This window comes from Crocuta crocuta, unplaced genomic scaffold, assembly GCF_008692635.1.
Source record: "Crocuta crocuta isolate KB4526 unplaced genomic scaffold, BGI_CrCroc_1.0 scaffold26, whole genome shotgun sequence".
Classification (NCBI taxonomy): Eukaryota; Metazoa; Chordata; class Mammalia; order Carnivora; family Hyaenidae; genus Crocuta; species Crocuta crocuta.
This window is the reverse complement of record NW_027532249.1, coordinates 3,808,670-3,827,126: the sequence shown is the minus strand read 5'-3', so window position 1 is coordinate 3,827,126 and position 18,457 is coordinate 3,808,670. Positions and strand designations below refer to the sequence as shown.

General features: G+C 39.3%; 1 protein-coding gene across 1 annotated transcript in view; it reads left to right on the top strand.

The window, feature by feature from the left end:
- The first annotated feature begins 764 nt into the window (after positions 1-764).
- Positions 765-18,457, top strand: part of RALBP1 (ralA binding protein 1) — a 48,539-nt gene continuing 30,846 nt past the window's right edge. The window contains exon 1 of the mRNA XM_077778106.1: positions 765-894. The gene's annotated coding sequence lies outside the window, so the exon portion shown is untranslated. The remainder of the gene's footprint in view (positions 895-18,457) is intronic.

Genomic DNA, 18,457 nt, shown 5'->3' with positions numbered 1-18,457 from the left:
AAAGCTTCCCAAGCAGCCAGAAAACAATGGGTACCACAGACCATGCTGGTACCTAACTGTGGGAGTCTCTTGAAAGTCAGGCTGAGGGGGCTGAACCTTACTGAGTAGAAAACACGGTGTACAAGGAAGAGACCTATTGTCAGTTTATCTGGGAGGTAGAGGGCAGGACAGATTACATGGATTCGTCTACATTATACAATGAAGTTCTGAAGACAGTACTGCTCGCAGGGATGTAAATGACTGGGAAGGACATTTATCCCAAATCCGGTCTTTCCCCTAATAACCACCCAACTCTTATAAAACAAGAACGCTTCAAAAGACCCGATTTCCGGCCATGGATTAGCAGAATCCTAGCTTCAAGTTTAGGATTCTTGGGGGGAAATTTAGTTATTTCAGCCTTCCCCACGATTGTTATTTCTCTCTGCAACCGAAGCATGCGGCGGGGCAGTGCTAATTCAGGTGTTCCCTTGCCAACGTTGAACCAAAGAGGGCGGCTTCGGAAGACGGCAGTCCCGCAGCCCGGCACGCACCAAGGGCTGGCCCCTGTCAACACCTATTTTAGGAATTCTTCGCAGGGTCCCGACAGAGAGTTTTACGCCAAGTTTCTCCTCGGAGGCCCACGGCGCTTCCTTTAACGAAAGCCTGCAGCAAGAGTCCCCACCCCAAGCAAAAGATTCCCCACCCAGTCCAAGGCCGGGAAGATGCCCCACCCAGCGGCAGGCTGGGCCGGCCTCCTAGGCTGGTTTAACTGGTTGGGACGACCGAAGCCACAAAAGGTCTGCACTTCGGGAAGTGAGGAGCAGCCAGACAGAGCGTGGAGAGGAAAGCGCTTCCCCGGCTCGAGACCACCACCGCAGGCACTGCCCCCAAACCCTCACTGAAAATTCGCAGGAGGTAGGTGTTCCATCCCACCCAGTCCCCCGAGACCGCGGACTGCGCAGGCGCTCGCTGAGCACCCGCGCGGCGCGTTCTCTCGCGCGCTCCCTCAGTCTCCTCAGCGAGCCCCTGGGCCGAAGGAGGCGCGGTGCTTCCAGGGTGTTGTAGTGTGCTCCCTCGACGAAGGGCCCTCACGTAAACTGGGCGCTGGGCGTCGGAGAACTACGCCTCCCAGCGTGCCCCGCGCGAGGGCACAGGGCGTTTGCCCTTGACGGCTTTAGCCGTCAGCGCAGAGAGGAGGACCCGGGAAGCCGGCAGCGGCGGTAGGAGGGAATGCGCGTGCGCGCTNTCCGCACCCGCCTCGCAGCGGCGTCTGTCAGGCAGCGTGCGGGGCTGGGCGCTCGCCGCGCGCGGGGCTGGAGTTGGGGGTGGGGGGCGTGGCTGCCCCGAGTGCGGGTTCATCCCGGGCCGGCTTCTCCCCAGTTCTCGCCCCCATGCCGGCCGTTCCTCCCATTTGCCGGCCGGGCCTCCCGCGTGGCACCCGCATTTGTGATTCGGTGCTCTCGGGGTCCGGAGGAGGAGAGTCGGGAACCGGGCCCCTCCCCCCCACCGTGAGCCTCCAGGCCTCAGGGCAGCTCTTGGGCACCGGAACGGAGGCGAGGGGACTCTCTCTTTTATGTAATCATTACTTTTTAATCGCACCCGGAGTATCGACCCGTCTCCGGGACTTGCCCAGTGGGCCACGAAAGGCTCTTGATGTTTCCCACCGCTAGCATGGAAGCCGCGGAGCTCCTTTGAGTGCTTCGGGCTCTCGTTCAGGTTTCAGTGCGAATGGACGGACAGATCTGGAGTTGAGAATCTTTCTTACAGCTCATTTTCAAGTGTGCTTGTGCCAAGAGGTCGCACCCCTTACCCCCTTTTTAAATTTATCCTTAGGAGAGTGGAACAGGCTTTACAAAATAGTCCACACCTCAGCCTTAACCTGAAATAATTTCCCGCTGTGTCGAGTTTGCGATTCTTTACTTCAGAGCCTCCCTCTTGCCGCAGCAACTTGTTTCTCCTAAGGCCTGGTAGAGTTCTTGAAAAATAATTAAAATGTGAAGTCGAGATACTCCGAATGTGCGCGGCAAGAGAAGTACGGTCGTTTGGACCTTGCGTTCACACAACCATCCAGCCTCATGAGAAAAGCTTTCGCTGAATTTTTTGTTTAGTGGAGTGGGCAAGTTCAAATGCTGCTGCACTTTAGGTAGCATTCCATCATACTTGGCAGGTATTCATAAAATATTTAAGTGGTGATAAGGAGCAGGCTCACTTTTGGTTCGGTGACTATGGAGGCAGCACTTGTAAGTGAAAAAATGGCCCTGTGAATAAGAAAGGTAGCCACACTTGACGCTTTTTCAGTTATCGTGGTGATTTGATAGTTCCTTTCTGTCTTTCTGATAATGAGTAATTGCTGTGAACCGTATTGGCAGTGGGAGAGGTAGGAAGGAAGTTGTTAGAGTGGTTCCCACTTTTCAAAGTGACCCGTAGATTTAAGTGGGGTAGGCTAGTTTAACCATCCAGCCGTAATTTTTGAACAAAGTATCTTGAAGCCATGTGACATAGCTTAATCTGTTCTCTGTTCAAAATAATCTCTCATTTTAGGTCTTTCTAATTTAGAAAACTGGAAGTAGCAGAAAAATGAATATTTAATTTGTATAGTTGTATTTGCACAGCTGTTTGCTTGGCCAGCGCAGATTGGGCCTGAACATAACCCCAAAGTATGTTCTTTTTTGAAAGAAGATTCCTGATGGAAGCCTAAGTTAGTATATGTGGGAGGAATAAGGAAGAATGCAGGTCATTTAGTATGGAGGAATCACTACTAGTAATTCCATAACAGCAGGTACTATGCCAGGTGAAGAGGACTTACAGATGGGTAAGGCACTGACTCTATCTCTTTCTTGAAACTGTTACCAAGTCCAATATGTTTTTAAGATTATTTTGCCTGGAGAAAGTGTGGGCGTATACAGGGTGTACAAAGGAGATAGCGTCAGTTTCCTAAGAGAAGATGACGTTGAGGAAGGTGGTAGTGGTAAGGAAAAAGTATGTGTAAGGGGATGAAAACAGTAAGGATGGGCATTTAGGGTAGAAGGAGCAGTGTGAGCAAAAGCACAGGGATCTAAGCTTCCCTAGTGAGTTGGCAGAGACAAAATTATGGATAGTCTTATACACAGTTGAAGTAATTCCAACTTTTATCTTGTAAGCAAGTAGGAGTTACTGAAACAGGGTAAAGAAAAGAAGCGTGAGCCAGCTCAACCCATTTAACTTCCTCCTGTGTGTTAAGTGTTATGTTAGGTACTTCATGCTTTACCTTCTTAAACTTGAAGGTTTAGGCATGACCGAGATAGAAAATGAGAGAAAGGAACTTAAGGCAGAAGGAAAACTGGACATGATTAGAGAGAGCATGGAACACATTTAAGAACTAGAAGTTGTCCTCTACAACTGTAGCATTGGGCTTATGGTGGTTAAGTAGCAGGAGAAGAGGCTGCATTGATAGATCCTTGAAAATTGCATGCCACTCTAGGGATTCTAGAGTTTTTTCCTATAGATAATAATAGAGTTTATGGATTTTAATCAGGAAAGAGTCATGCAAGGTTTTCCTTTTAGAAAGATCATTCTGGTATTATAGAATGCAGATTTCAGAAGGGATGGAGGGGAGGTAAGGCGGGTGCAGAAGGACTGGTTAGAAGATTTTGTAATAATTGAGGTGACAAGTAAGACCCTAAACTAAGGTAGAGTCAATGGAGATACAAAGGAGTAAGTTAATAGCACAAACATTTAGAAGGTAGAATTCATAGGATTCAGTTACAGGTCGATTTTAACTTGGGTGATTGAATAGACCGTGGTACAGCACAGCTGACCCTTGAACAATGTGGGGGTTAGGGGTGCCAACCCCCTCGCAGTCCAAAATTCATGAATAACTTTGATTCCCCCAGAACTTAACTACTAATAGCCTGCTGTTGGCTGGAAGCCCTACTGATGACAAAAAGTCAATTAACACGTATTTTATATGTCGTATGTGTTATATACTGTATTCTTACAATAAAGCTAGAGAAAAAGTGTTAAGAAAATCATAAGGAAGAAAAATACATTTACAGTACTATTTATCAAAAAAGACCACATATGAGTGGACCTGCACAGCTCAAACCCGTGTTGTTAAAGGGTCAACTCTGTACTGAGACAGGGACTTCAGGAAGAGGAGCAAACTTGGGGAGGAACAGTATTTTAGCTTTGGGATATATCGAGTAGGGAGTTATCTATGAAACATACAGGTGGAAACATCGGCTCCACAGTTGGATGGGTTGGTTTGGACTCTAAGAGGAGTCTTGCTGTGAGAGTCAGCGGGCTGTATTATAGGTGTTAGCTGAAGCCTTTGATTTAGGTAATACCAATGTAGGAAGAGTTTACCAATGGAGGATCGTTCTGGAAATAGACAATGGAGAATATCATTTAAAGCCAAATAGAGGAAGAAGACCTGGAAAGGGAAATTCCTGTGTTTAGAAGATGCAGAGAAATCATGAGAAAATGTCACAGAAGCCAAAATGGGATCATTTCAAAAGGAAGCTGTACTTCACAACCAACTCTGTAGCAAATTAAAAAAAAAATTCAGACAAATAAAAACAGCTGTGCTTCAAATGCTTTGAGAGCTTGAGTAAAAACAAGGATTTTGTTTGGAGTCTATTGAATTTAATAGTAACTAAGATCTCTTTTGGGGAAGGAGCTAGGTTTCATTGAATTGAGGAGTTAATAGGTTATAGAGTGCAGAAAGTAAATGTAGATTTTTTTCAAGAATAATTAAATTTTAGCTGTGAAGGGAAGAATGGAAAGAGGTGTTAGCAGATGGTAAAAAGGGTTAAAGGAGTGATTTTTAACACGGCAAAGACTTAAACCTGCTTTTTTCTTATGTCAGTTTAATTGAAATGTAATTCATGTAACATAAAATTCACCCTTTTAAAGTGTACAGTTTAGTGGTTTTAGTATATTCATAGAATTGTGCAGCCATCTCCATGGTCAACTCTAAAACATTTTCATTACTCCGAGAAAGAAAACTTTTACTCATTGTCAGTCACTCACTATTCCCCCTACTGCCACCGATTAGCAACTGCTAATATACTTGCTCTCTCAGGATTTGCCTATTCTGGACATTTTGTATAAATGGAATATATTTATACAAATATGTATATTACACAAATATATTGTCATTTGTGACTGACTTCCTTTACTCAATATAATGTTTTCAAGGTTTATCCATATTGTAGCATATATCAGGACTTCATTCCTTTTTATTGCCAAATAACCTTCCATTGCCTAGTTATACCATGTGCTGTTTATCCAGTGATCAGTTGGTGACTATTTGAGTTGTTTCTACTTTATGGCTATTGTGAATGATTTTGGTGTGAATATTCATGTGCAAGTTTTGGTGTGGATGTATGTTGCTCCTGGGTATATATCTAGGAATAGAATTAGCTAGATCATATGGCTACTCTTATGTTTAACATTCTGAGGAACTCCCAAACTGTTTCCCAAAGCAACTGCACCCTTTCATCATGCAGTGTAAGGATTCTGATATCTCTGTATCCTCACCAACATTTGTTATGTTCTGGGTTTTAAAATTTTAGCTATTATTGGGGCGCCTGGGTGGCTCAGTCGGTTGGGCGTCCGACTTCGGCTCAGGTCATGATCTCCTGGTTCGTGGGTTCGAGCCCCGCATCGGGCTCTGTGCTGACAGCTAGCTCAGAGCCTGGAGCCTGTTTCAGATTCTGTGTCTCCCTCTCTCTGACCCTCCCCCTCTGACCCTCCCCTGCTCACGCTGTCTCTCTCTCTCTCTCAGAAATAAATAAAACATTAACAAATTAAAAAAAAATTTTAGCTATCATTGTGGGTGTGAATTGGTATCTCATGGTGGTTTTGATTTGATGATGTTGACCATCTTTTCATGTGCTTGTTGGGTATTTGTAGGTCTTCTTTGGAAAAATATCTACACATTCCTTTGCCTATTTTAAATTGGGTTGTTTGTCTTTCTGTTGTGTTGTAAGAGTTCTTTTTGTTTATTCTGGATGCTAGATGCTTATCACATAGATGAGGTACAAATATTTCCTTCATTCTTTAGGTTGTCTTTTTAGTTTCTTAATATCCTCTGATGTATAAAAGTTTTTAATTTTCATGAAGTACAGTCTATCCATTTTTTTCTTTTTTTTACTTATGATTTTGGTGTCATATCTAAGAACCGAAGATTGTAAAAATTTACACTGTACTCTTCTTTTTTTTTTTTTTTTAACGTTTTATTTATTTCTAGGAGAGAGAGAGAGAGAGACAGCGTGAGCAGGGGAGGGTCAGAGAGAGAGGGAGACACAGAATCTGAAACAGGCTCCAGGCTCTGAGCTGGCAGTCAGCACAGAGCCCGACGTGGGGCTCAAACCCACGAACCATGAATCATGACCTGAGCGAAAGTCGGACGCTTAACTGACTAAGCCACCCGGGCGCACCTACACTGTACTCTTCTAAGAGTTTTATGGTTTTAGTTTTTATGTTTCAGTGGGTCCGTTTTTTTGCATGTGGAAATTCAGTTTCATACCCATCTGTTGAAGAGACCATTCTTTTCCCATTGAATAGTCTTGGCACCTTGTTGGTAATCAGTTGACCATATATGTTTGGGTTTATTTCTGGACTCAAGTCAATTCCGTAGGTCTGTATGTTTATACTAATGCCAGTACCACATTGGTTTGGCTACCCTATAGTTCTGTAGTACCTTTTGAAATTGGGAAGTGTGAGTTTTCCACCTTTGTATTTTTTTCATTATTTTTTTGTGGCTATTCATGGCCCATTGCAATTCCATGTTAAACTGAGGATCAGCTTTTCCATTTCTGCAAAAGAGATTGTTGACATTTTGATAGAGTTTACATTGAATCTATATTTCCTTTTGAGTTACAGCATTATTTTGCTGTCTTAACGTTATTGAGTCTTCCAGTCTGTGAAAAGGCTGTATTCCCTATATTGTACCTTTTACCTCCACAAATGGAATTTTTTTAAAATTTCATTTTTGTTTTTTTTTTTTTTTTTTTTTTTTTAATAGTTTATTGTCAAATTAGTTTCCACATAACACTCAGTGCTCATCCCCAAAGTGTCCTTAAAATTTCATTTTTGGAATGTTCATTTCTAGTATGTTGACACAGTTTATTTTCTATCTTTATCTTGTATCCTTTAACTTTGTTAAACTCATTTATGGGCTCTAATAATTTTCTAGTATATTCTTTTGGGTTTACTCTGTAAGATCATGTCATCTGTAAATGAATGGAGACAGCTTTACTTTTTCCTTTGCAGTGTGAATGCTTTTTTTTTTTTTTTAAAGCCTAATTGTCCTGGCTAGAACTTCCCGTTCAATGTTGAATAGAAGTGGCTGCTCTTAGGAAGAAAGCTTCCAGTCTTTCACCAATAATTGTAATGTTAACTATGGGTTTTTCACTGATGCCCTTGATAGTTTGAGGAAGTTCCCTTCTATTCCTAGTTTGTCAGATGTTTCATTAAATGTTTGTTAAGATTTGTACATGTTTTTTTAATTAGAAAATTATTTTTCAAATTACTGATTTTTATTGCTATTTCATTATGGTCACAGAACATACTTTGTGTGCTTTCAGTCTTATCAAATGTGTTCAGATTTGTTCATGGCCTAACATACGATCTGTCTTTAAGAATGTTCCAAGTGCACTTGAATGAATCAGTATTCTGCAATTGTTGAGTGAAGTGTTCTGTGGATTTCTGTTAGGTCTAATTTGTTTAAAGTATTGTCCAAGTCATTTGTTTTGTCTAGTTGGTCTATCTATTATTAAAAGGGGGATTTTGAAGTCTTCAACTGTTGTTGAACCATTTTTCCTTTCAATTTAGTTAGTTTTTTTTTGTTCTAGTTTTTTTTAGGGTTCTGTTACTAGGTGCATATATGTTTGTAATTGTTATCTTACCATTTTATCATTAAATAATAGTTTTCTTTATCTCTTATAGCATAGTTTTGTCTTAAAGTTTATTTTGTTAGTAGTATAGCCAGTCTTCCCAGCACTCTTTTGGTTACTGTTTGCATGAAATATCTTTTTCCATCCTTTTACTTTCAACTTGTGTCTTAGAACCTCAAGTGGATGTCTCATGGGCAGTGGATAGCTGTATCTTAAAAAAAAAAATCTGTTTTGCCAATGTCTGCCTTTTAATTTTGGGAATTTAACCAGTTTACATTTACAGTAATTATTAGTAACAACTTTGGCCCTATTGCTGCTTGTTTTCTATATATTTTATATCTTTTTTATTCTTCATTTCTTCCGTTATTGGCTTCTCTGTTTCTTGCAGTGTACTATTTTAATTCCTATATTTTATTTACAGCATATTTTTGAGTTATTTCTCAGTGATTGGCCTGGGGTTATAATTAACATTTTAATTTATATTAGTCTCGTTCAGATTAATACCAGGTAATTTCAACTGTGTATAAATATGTTACTCCTGTAGCTCCACTCTCCTTTATGGTGCTGTTGTCACAAGTTATATCTTCATACTTTGTATGTCCATCTGATTTAAAACTGCTGCTTTATGCAGTTGTCATTTAAATCAAAAAGGAGAGAGAAAAGAGAGACAAACAAAAAATACATTTATGCTGTCTTTTATATTTACCTATGTAGTTACTTTTACTACCATTAGTTACTTTTACTATCCTTCTTTATTTCTTCATGTGGATTCAAGTTACTGTCTAGTGCCTTTTCATTTCATCATGAAGGACTCCCTTTAGCATTTCTTGTAGGATGAGCCTGTTAGCAATGAATTTTTTCAGTTTTTTTTCTTCTGAGAATGTATTATTTTTCTCTTTCAGTTTTGAAGGATAATTATACAAGATAAAGATTCTTGGTTGACAGGTTTTTTCCTTCCAGTACTTTGATTATGTCATCCCACTGCCTTCTGGCCTCTGTGGTGTCTGATGAGAAGTAGGCCGTTAATGAATATGAAGATCCTGTGATGAGTCACTTCCATGGGCTTCTTTCAAGATTCTCTCTTTGTTTTTGAACTATTTGATGAAGATGTGCTTCTGAATTTCATTGAATTTCTCCTGCTTGGAGTTTGGTGAGCTTCTTTGATATATAGATTAATATTTCATTAAATTTGAGAAGTTTTTAGCCACTTTCTTCACATATTATTTCTGTACTTTTTATCTCTCCTCTCCTTTCAGGGCTTCCATTATGCTCGGTGTGCCAGATGGTGTACCATAGATCTCTTATGTTCTGTTATATTTTCTTCATTAATTTTTCCTTTTGATCCCCAGTCTGATATATTTCAGTTGACCTATCTTTAAGATCACTGGTCTTTGTCCTGCCTTCTCAAATCTGCTATTGAGCCTATATAGTGAGTTTTTCATTTTAGTTATTATACTTTTCAGCTCCAGAATTTCTATTTGATTCTTTTAAAAATTATTTATTTATTTTTATTTATTTATCTTTAATGTTTATTTACCTAGAGAGAGAGCGTGCGCACATGCAAGCAGGGGAGGGGTGGAGAGAGAGGGAGAGAGAGGATCCCAAGCAGACTCTGTGCCATTAGCACAGAGTCTGATGCAGGCCTCAAAGCTGTGAACCATGAGATCATGACCTGAGCCAAAATCAAGAATCAGATGCTTAACTGACTGAGCCACCCAAGTGCCCCTAAAAATAATTTCTATCTTTTTATTAATATTCTCTATCTGGTGAGACAGAGTTCTTAACATTTTCTTTTAGTTTTTTTAGGTATAGTTTTCTTTAGGTTTTGAACATACTTAAAACAGATTTTATTTATTTATTATTTTTTACTTTTTAATTTTTTTATGTTTTTATTTATTTCTGAGAGAGACAGTGTGAGCAGGGGAGGGGCAAAAGAGAGAGGGAGTCACAGAATCCAAAACAGGCTCTAGGCTCTGAGCTTGCTGCCACCACAGAGCCTGATGCAGGGCTCGAATCCATGAACCGTGAGATCATGACCAGAGCTGAAGTTGGATGCTTAACCGACTGAGCCACCCAGGCGCCCCTTAAAACAGATTTTAAAGTCTTTGTCTAGTAAGTCTAATATCTGGGATTTCTTAGGGAGTTTCTGGTGATTGCTTTTTTTCCTGTGTGTGGGCCATTCCTTCTTGTTTCTTTACATGTGTGTGGTTTTTTTTGTTGAAATTGAACATTTTGAGTATTATAGATGGCAGTTTTGGAAATTAGGTTCTCCTCTCTCCCCATGGATGTTGCTAATTGTAGCTGTTGTTGTTTAAAAACTTTTCTGAACTAATTTTCTAAAGTATATATTCTTTGTTATGTGTGTCCATTGAAGTCTGTGTTCTGGTAGCTTATTGGTCAGCTAATTATTGGACAGGTATTTGCTTAGGAAATTTCATACCAAAAACGTCTCTTAGTATCTTCAGAGGGATGTTGTACTACTGTTGGAAGTATTCACTGAGCATTCCACCACTTTACAGCTCTGGTTAGTTTTAATTTCCTGTTTGTGTAGAGGGTCATCCAGAGGTGAGCCTTCTTGGGTATGATAAACTCAGATTCACACTGAGAATCTTAATCAAACAGTTGAAAAACAAAGAGAGATTCTTGAAAGAAGACAGAAGTGACTCCTCATATATAAGAATCCTCAATATCATTTAACAGCCGACTGCTGTGACTTATTAGCAGAAATCATAGAGGCCAGGAGGTGGAGGGATGACATAGTCAAAGTACTGGAGGAAAAAAAAGTTAAGAGCTGGCAAAATTCCTGAGCATGTGCCCAGCCCTGGGCATACACATTGCATCCTAGATTCCCAGGAATCTGTTGAATCTGTTCAAGGTCCTTATTTCCTAAAACATCTCATTGTCCAGCCTTACCTCTCAAGGTTTTTGGTCAGTTTGTTTGCCCCAACTGTTACTCATTGCATCAGGCCACAGCACTGAAAACATCTGCCTGTAAATGTTTTTGGCAAACATCCCTTGTGTTCTGTAGTGGCTTTAGCTTTGGGGAAAGTCTGAGGTAGCAGTATTAGGTGAGATAAAGCAAGACTTTTTAGCAAATCTTCCAGGGAGCCCTTCGATAGGTCAAAACAAATAATTTCAGTTTGTTTGTAAATGATGTTGGTTTTGCCAGGCCAGTGCTGGGAACGTGGGCTGTTGCTTTCATGGCCCCCACTGATCTGGGGACTCAGGGTAGGACGACAGTAAAATGTCACAAAGCTCTGTGTTTTTACCAAGATTTAGCTTTGTTTCTTGAATAAGTAATCCTTGGATTGCTACAAGCTTTGGGTTAGTTTCTGGTGTTCTGGAAAAGTTGATTTTGACAGTTTTTAGTTGCTTTTATGGAGGGGTGGACTTTTGCTGTGTCTCATGCCAGCATTTTACCAACATTTTCCTATCTATTATGCTATACTACACTCACCTTTTAGGCTGCCTGTATTAGTATAGTTCAGGTGAGTTTCATGTAGCATACAGTAGTAGGTCAATATATTTTCTTTCTCAGTGCTTTATTTTTCAAGGATTATAGATGCGTTTAGAGAAGCAATATAAATAAAGTTTTTTTTGACTGTTACAAGTACACTGTTAAGTATCCTTTCAGTTATATTCTTGCTTGCTTTTATGTATTTGAGGATAACATTTTAATAGTGGAATTGCTAGGTGAGACTATTAATTTTTGATAGGTTTTGCTAAATTGCCCTTTTTTTATTTTTTTATTTTATTTTATTTTATTTTTTTTTACAAATAGTTTATTGTCAAATTAGTTTCCACATAACACTCAGTGCTCATCCCCACAAGTGTCCTCCTCCATGCCCATCCCCCCTCCCCCCCCATCCATCAGTCCTCAGTTTTTGTCAGCATTCAAGAGTCTCTCATGGTTTGCCTCTCTCCCTTTCCCCCACCATTTCCGCCCTTCTTCTCCCCCTTGTTCCTCAGTTAAGTTCCTCCTAATCCTCCTATACGTGCAAACATATATTTGTCCTTCTCTGCCTGACTTATTTCGCTCAGCATAACACCCTCAAGGTCCAGCTAAATTGCCCTTTTAAATGTATCAGTTTACACTTTTACTACTAGTGTATTAGGGTGTCTCTTTCTACACACCCTTCTGTTACTGGGTATCAGACTTGTTCATCTTCAGAAGATTTGCAGTTGTAAAAGAACATCTCTTTAATTTCCTGTTCCTTCATCTTTAAAATATCTTTTTTGTGTGTTTTGTGTTTATACCCTCTACCATTTTTTTGTTTTTCTTTCTTAAAAAATTCTTTAACGTTTTTTATATTTTATGTAATTTATTGTCAGATTGGCTAACATATAATGTGTAAGGTTTGAATGTTTATTTTTTTTGACCTGGAAGTTGATAGAGTCCTAAACAGGCGTCATGCTTTTGGTGCAGAGCCTAGTGTGGAGCTCTATCCCATGAACTGTGAGATCATGACCTGAGCTGGAGTCAGATGCTTAACCGACTGAGCCACTCAGGTGCCCCAACGTGACACCTAGATTTTTAAAAATCAGCTTCATCATTTTAATTTATAGTTCCCTAATGATAATGGAACATTTTTCATATGTTTATTTGTCATTTGTATATTTTCTTTGGTGTCTTTTGTGGTCTTTTGTCCATTTTCAAATTGATTTGTTTACTTACTGTTGAGTTTCAAGAGTTCTTAGTACACCTTGGATAATAGCCCTTTTTTATATAGTCTTTTATGAATATTTTCATCCACTCTGTTGCTTGTCTTCTCATTCATGGTCTTAAGTGTCTTAATTTTTATGTTTACCCTTCCCACTCTCTTTTTCCTACAGAGTATTAACTAAAGAAATTAAATTCCATACTCTATAGATTTTGAAGCTTAATCAGATTAAGAATTTATTTGCTTATTTTTGCAAGGCTGATGTGTGTGTCCATCAGAGAGCATATTAAGGTGTTTCTTTTTTGTGTAAGATATTAGCAGCAATTAATAATCATTACCAATATTTGTTTTTAAATTGCTTATTAACTGGTGATAGTCTTTCATTTGTTTATTAGGTGGAAGATTTTGATCAAAATAAATTTGCTGCATCAACACTTTGTATAGGAAGTTCAGGATAAATACCTTTCCCCCCCTTTATTTACCAGCTATTCCAAATAATGAGATGGTTCTCTGGCATCCTCCAAAGGAAAGGGACCAGTGAACTTTATTTTTGAGTATTATGAATTCATGGATTTAAGTATACTTGGTACATTTTAGTTCGTTGCAATTATTATATTAAATTTTGGCCAGTGGGATCATCTTCTAGTTGGCTTCTGAGTCATTTTGACTTGATTTTGAGCATCTTTTGTAACTTTTTACTTTTTTAAAAAATACATTTTTTAATGTTTTATTTATTTCTCAGAGAGAGAGACAGCATGAGCAGGGGAGGGTCAGATGGAGCAGGAGAGACAGAAACTGAAGCAGGCTCCAGGCTCTGAGCACAGAGCCCAATGTGGGGCTCGAACCCACGAACTGTGAGATCATGACCTGAGCCGACGTCAGACGCTCAACTAACTGAGCCACCCAGGCACCCCTACTTTTTTTTTTTTTTTTTTAATGACATGGTATTTTAGCTTCATCTTGTATATATCCTGCTCTGAGACCTGGTGTCAGCCTAATGGAAATACCTAATAATTCCATGTGTTATGTTATGTTCACACAACTTAATGTGTATTAATGTCATGATAATTTAGTAGATATTTGGAAAAAAATACACACAAATTTAAAGAGAAAATATTTTTATTTCACTCTTAAGTAACTACAATTAATGGTTTGCCTGTGCCTGCTGCATACTGTAAATATTAATACTTTGTAATCAGATGGACATTACCACTCTCATTTCTTATCCCTTGCTGATTGTCACATGGTCCTTAAAAAAAATTATAGCTACTATCCCCAGAATCTCATTTCACAAAGATACGTCATTGAAAGAAATGCAGCTCAACCTAATGTTGAACTTGAACTTCTTTTAGCTAGTAGTTTGTACAGTGTCTGACAGATATTGAGTACTGCTCTTTGTCTCAAATTGAAGCTACCCCGTGGCTCCTGTATGACTTGACTTATGATACTCTGGGTACCTCAGTCCAGTGTTTGGGAACAAAGACTAAGTATTTCTGCCTAGCTTCTATTGCAGCCAGTGGTGTTCATTTTCAGTTTGTTTGTTTGTTTGTTTGTTTTTTAGTAATCTCTACACCCAACATAGGGCTTGAACTCATAATCCCAAGATCAAGAGTGGCATGCTCTTCCTACTGAGCCAGCCAGGCACCACCATTGGTGTGTGTGTCTTAAAAGTTACTGTTAAATAAAGTTGTTGGTCCTTGTAATCTCCAGTTAAATTCTTATTTAAGATTTCCTTAAGAATAGATTATCTGATTATGAAACGTGACAGGAAAGAGGCCTGTCTCCCCATCCCTCAAAAGGATATACCATTCCTTTAAAAATGTTGTTTCACTGATAAGTACCAATGATATTTATTAATGATTTTTTTAAATAAGAAAAATTTTTGTCCTCTGTATAGAGTGACTGCTAGTGGTATATAGCACTTTGATTTTGTTTAGAGGCAAGAGTCTACTGTGGGTTTCCGCTGATATATACTCTTTGATTTGGGCAGCTGCATGTAGGACTGAACTGTGCCCTTTCCAGCCTACCTTGTAGGCAGAAGGTGAAATTATTTTCTCTATGTTTCGGCTGCTCATTTTCCAACACCTGATGTTCCAATCCTTAGAGTTTCAACTTTGACCTTAAATAAAGGACATATAAGCTAAGCTCTTTTATTTTATTATTATTTTTTACATTGAAGTTCAGTTGACACATTGTTACATTTGTTTCAGGTGTACAATGTAGTGACTCCACAAGTCTATACATTATGCATTGCTCATCACAAGCCTAGCTACCGATTGTCACCGTACAACCCTATTACAGTATCATTGACTATATTCTCTGTGCTGTATTTTCATCCCTGTGATTTATTCACTCCATAACTGCAAAGCCTGTACCTCCCACTATCCTTTACCCATTTTGCTTAACCGCCCTCCCCTCTACCTACCCTCTGGCAACCTTTAGTTTTGTTCTGTGTATTTATGAGTCTATTTCTTATGCTCTTCAGATTTCATTCTCATCTGGAGGTTGATTTTACAGATTGCATTCAATTTCCTGAACTACCTTGTTAGTTTTTCTGTTTTCTTGTCATTAATTGTATAGTAGTGGTCGGCATTGAAAAGGCATTCATTTTCATTATAATGAACTTCAGAATTCTAAATTTTTAAATTTTCTTTTACATGTATATCTTGGGCATATTGGGTTTTTTTAGTTTATTTGCTGGGGGAGGGGCAGAGAGAGAAGGAGAGGAGAGAGAATTCCAAGCAGGCTCTGAACTGTCAGGATGGAGCCCTGTGCGGCGCTTGAACTCACCTGACATCATGACCTGAGCTGAAATCAAGAGTCAGACTGACGCTTAGCTGACTAAACCATGCAGGCGCCCCTAGGCATACTATTTTAATCAGTGACACTGAGAATGTTGGGAAGCTGAGTGGAAAACATGAAATCACTATGTCATTCAGTGAATTTCTGTGAGTGGCATGTGGGACTCTAATTAAATGTTTATTTGTTTGGATAGGCATCTGAAGATTAAGTCTTAATATATATAAGAAGGGTATAGAAAAGAAACAATAACTTCACAGAAAGAGTAAAATCTCTATTAAGGTATAGCCCTAAATGGTTGTAAATAGTTTTTAAAGGACTAATTATGAAGCAGCTCAATTGAATGACAGTTGATCTGTGGGGATATGCATGAGAAATTGTCAAGCTATAAATGTGAATACTAGGTTGCGTTTACTGGGGAGTCTCTCTGAGGAGAATCTCACTGCTGATGTTATGAACTCCTCTAAACCATATCTGCTTCATCTGAAGGATTATATATGTCCCATTTTGTTTATAAACTTAAATTTTTGGACAGTAACATTTATATTTTAAGAGAAAGCCTTTTTCTCTCTTATTTGGTTTTAAAATAAGATTGTCAGTATTTTTTTGACATGATTTTTTTTAAGTTTTAAAATTTTATCAGAATAATTCATAAGATAGTTTAAGATACCAAGTAGTGCTTGTGTGGAGTTACTAACAGCAGGCTGAGACTGCTGTCCGTAGAAAGGCCTGCCTGCAAGGTCAGTCCTTGGCTGGCAGAGGAGAACTTGACTGTTAACATTCTACACAGTACATTAAACTTTTCCTAAATGAGAAGAGTGGCTCAGTGTGTCTCAACTGTTGGTAAAAACAGTGTGGTTTCTGCTGAATACTTGCTTGCTTTCTGGGAGCCTGGAATTCTGTACCTGCTAGGCTCCACAAAGACCTTGGGCTCAGTGTAAGGAGCTGCCTGGCAGACAACACGTCCCACGTTACTGTTGCAGCTTGTTTCTGTGACCCCACTGCAGGAAAGCTTTTGGAAGCTGGAGCCTGGTTTCCTCTGGATTTCTCTCCACGCGCCTTTTCCTTGGCCGTTTTTGCTTTGTATCCTTTCATGGGAATAAATCTCAGTCTTGGGTGTGACTATATGCGGAGTTCTGTGGGTCATGGGGGTGATCTTGGGGACCCTCTAACATAGACCGAAAGACTGAAAGCGCTATTCCTTGCCTCATTCTTGTACCGTCTGTCTTATTTCTTTTGTTATTTATTTCCTTATTTCTAAATAATAGGCTTACACTGCTATTTTTTAAGATTCCAGTTGTAGGTGTGTTGTTGATTAACTGGGTATTGCGGCAGATGAGGATTTAGGTCTCTTAACCTTTTCCTGAATTCCCTCCCTTAAGCCCTCTGATGTAATCATGCCTGTCACAGTGTCTGATTGAGTCAGTGTTCATTGTTTTCATTTTGATGACTGGACAAATGTTGTATAATGCTGAACCAGTCAATAGACCACAATTTCATTTTCTTAGCTACTTTTTTCTTTTTCCTATAGTTAATGCTTATCTTCTGTTTTTTAAATTTGATTTTCTATTCTGTTCTTATGACTGATTTATTCCAAAGGCCTCAGCAGCCCTTCGCCAGATTTTACTGTTCTTTTCCACATGGTCAGAGGTCTGTAAATCCCATTGTCCTCGGGAGCTCTTCCTCCTGTGTCACTGTGGACTGTGTCAGTAGTTGCTCACAGGCCTGCTTTTCCTGGGGCTTCCTTTGCTGCTTTTCAGGGTTGCATTCTGGCCGTTGGAACTCTGGAGTAAGTGTATGAGAAGTACATTCCTTGACACTATGTCTGAAAATGTCTTTATTTTACCTATACGCTTGAATGGTTGTTGGAACTAATTTTCTTTCAGAGTTTTAAGGATACTTCTTTATTGTCTTTAAATTTCCAGTGTTCCTGTTGGGATGTTGATCCTGATCCTTTGTAAGTACTTGTCCTGGAGGGATTTCTTAGCATCCTCTTTCTCTTCCCTGGTGCTCTGAAACTTTGTAACGTGCTTCAGTGCAGATCTCTTCAGTTACTTGTGGGGTGCTTAGTGGTCTCTTGTGATCTGAACATTCTTGTCTTTTAATTCTGAGAAAATTTCTTTCCACATCATTTGAAGAACAAGAATGTATTGTGTGTGCAGGTATTATTTACAAAATTTGGCATTCCCAAATAGTAGGTTAACGCTAGTTAGAGGTTCAGTACGTAGGGTATTAATGAGCCAGTATTTGGATTCTCTTGTAGAGATTTAGATTGGAGACTCCTAGTTTACAGCTTATTTTTTAAAACTATAAACACAAGGAAGACCTGAGTTTTAGCCTATTATTTATTATTAAAGAACATTTATAAAATGCTGAATTTGTTTGACTTGTAAACTAGTTAAGCAAGTTCTTGGTTTTCTGGCATAGGTCTTTTTCTATGTAGATATTATCAAGTATAATAAAACATTAGAGTTATTCTCAAAAGCCCATTTTGGGAGACTTAAATTTAGCAATCTTTCTTTCTTCCCTACTTATATTACTTTGTCCTTTCTCATGGGTGAGTGATTCTTATAACATGTGCTGATTAATATTGGTACCAGAGCAGAAAAGACTATTTTAAGAATAGTATATTTCGGGGTGCCTGGGTGGTTCAGTCTGTTGAGTATCTGACTTTGGCTCAGGTCATGATCTCATGGCTTGTGAATTTGAACCCTGCGTCGGGCTCTGTGCTGACAGCTCAGGGCCTGAAGCCTGCCTCAGATTCTGTCTCCCTCTCTCTCTGCCCTTCCCTCACTCACACTCTGTCTCTCTTGCCTTCAAAAATAAATNCTGGTTCTATGGAGAAAAAGTGAATGTTTTTATTTTTATTTATTATTATTTTTTAAATTTTATTTTGGAGAGAGCAGGGAAGTGGGGGAGAGGGGGAAAGAAGAGAGGGAGAATACCAAGCAGGCTCCATGCTGAGTGCAGAGCCCTATGCAGGACTCGGTCCCATGACCCTGGTATTGTGACTTGAGCTGAAATCAAGAAAGAGTTAGACACTCAACCAACTGAGCCACACAGGTGCCCCTTAATTTCATTTCATTTCATTTATTTTTGTAGGAAAAGTGAATGTTTTTAAAACATTGTTGGTTAAAC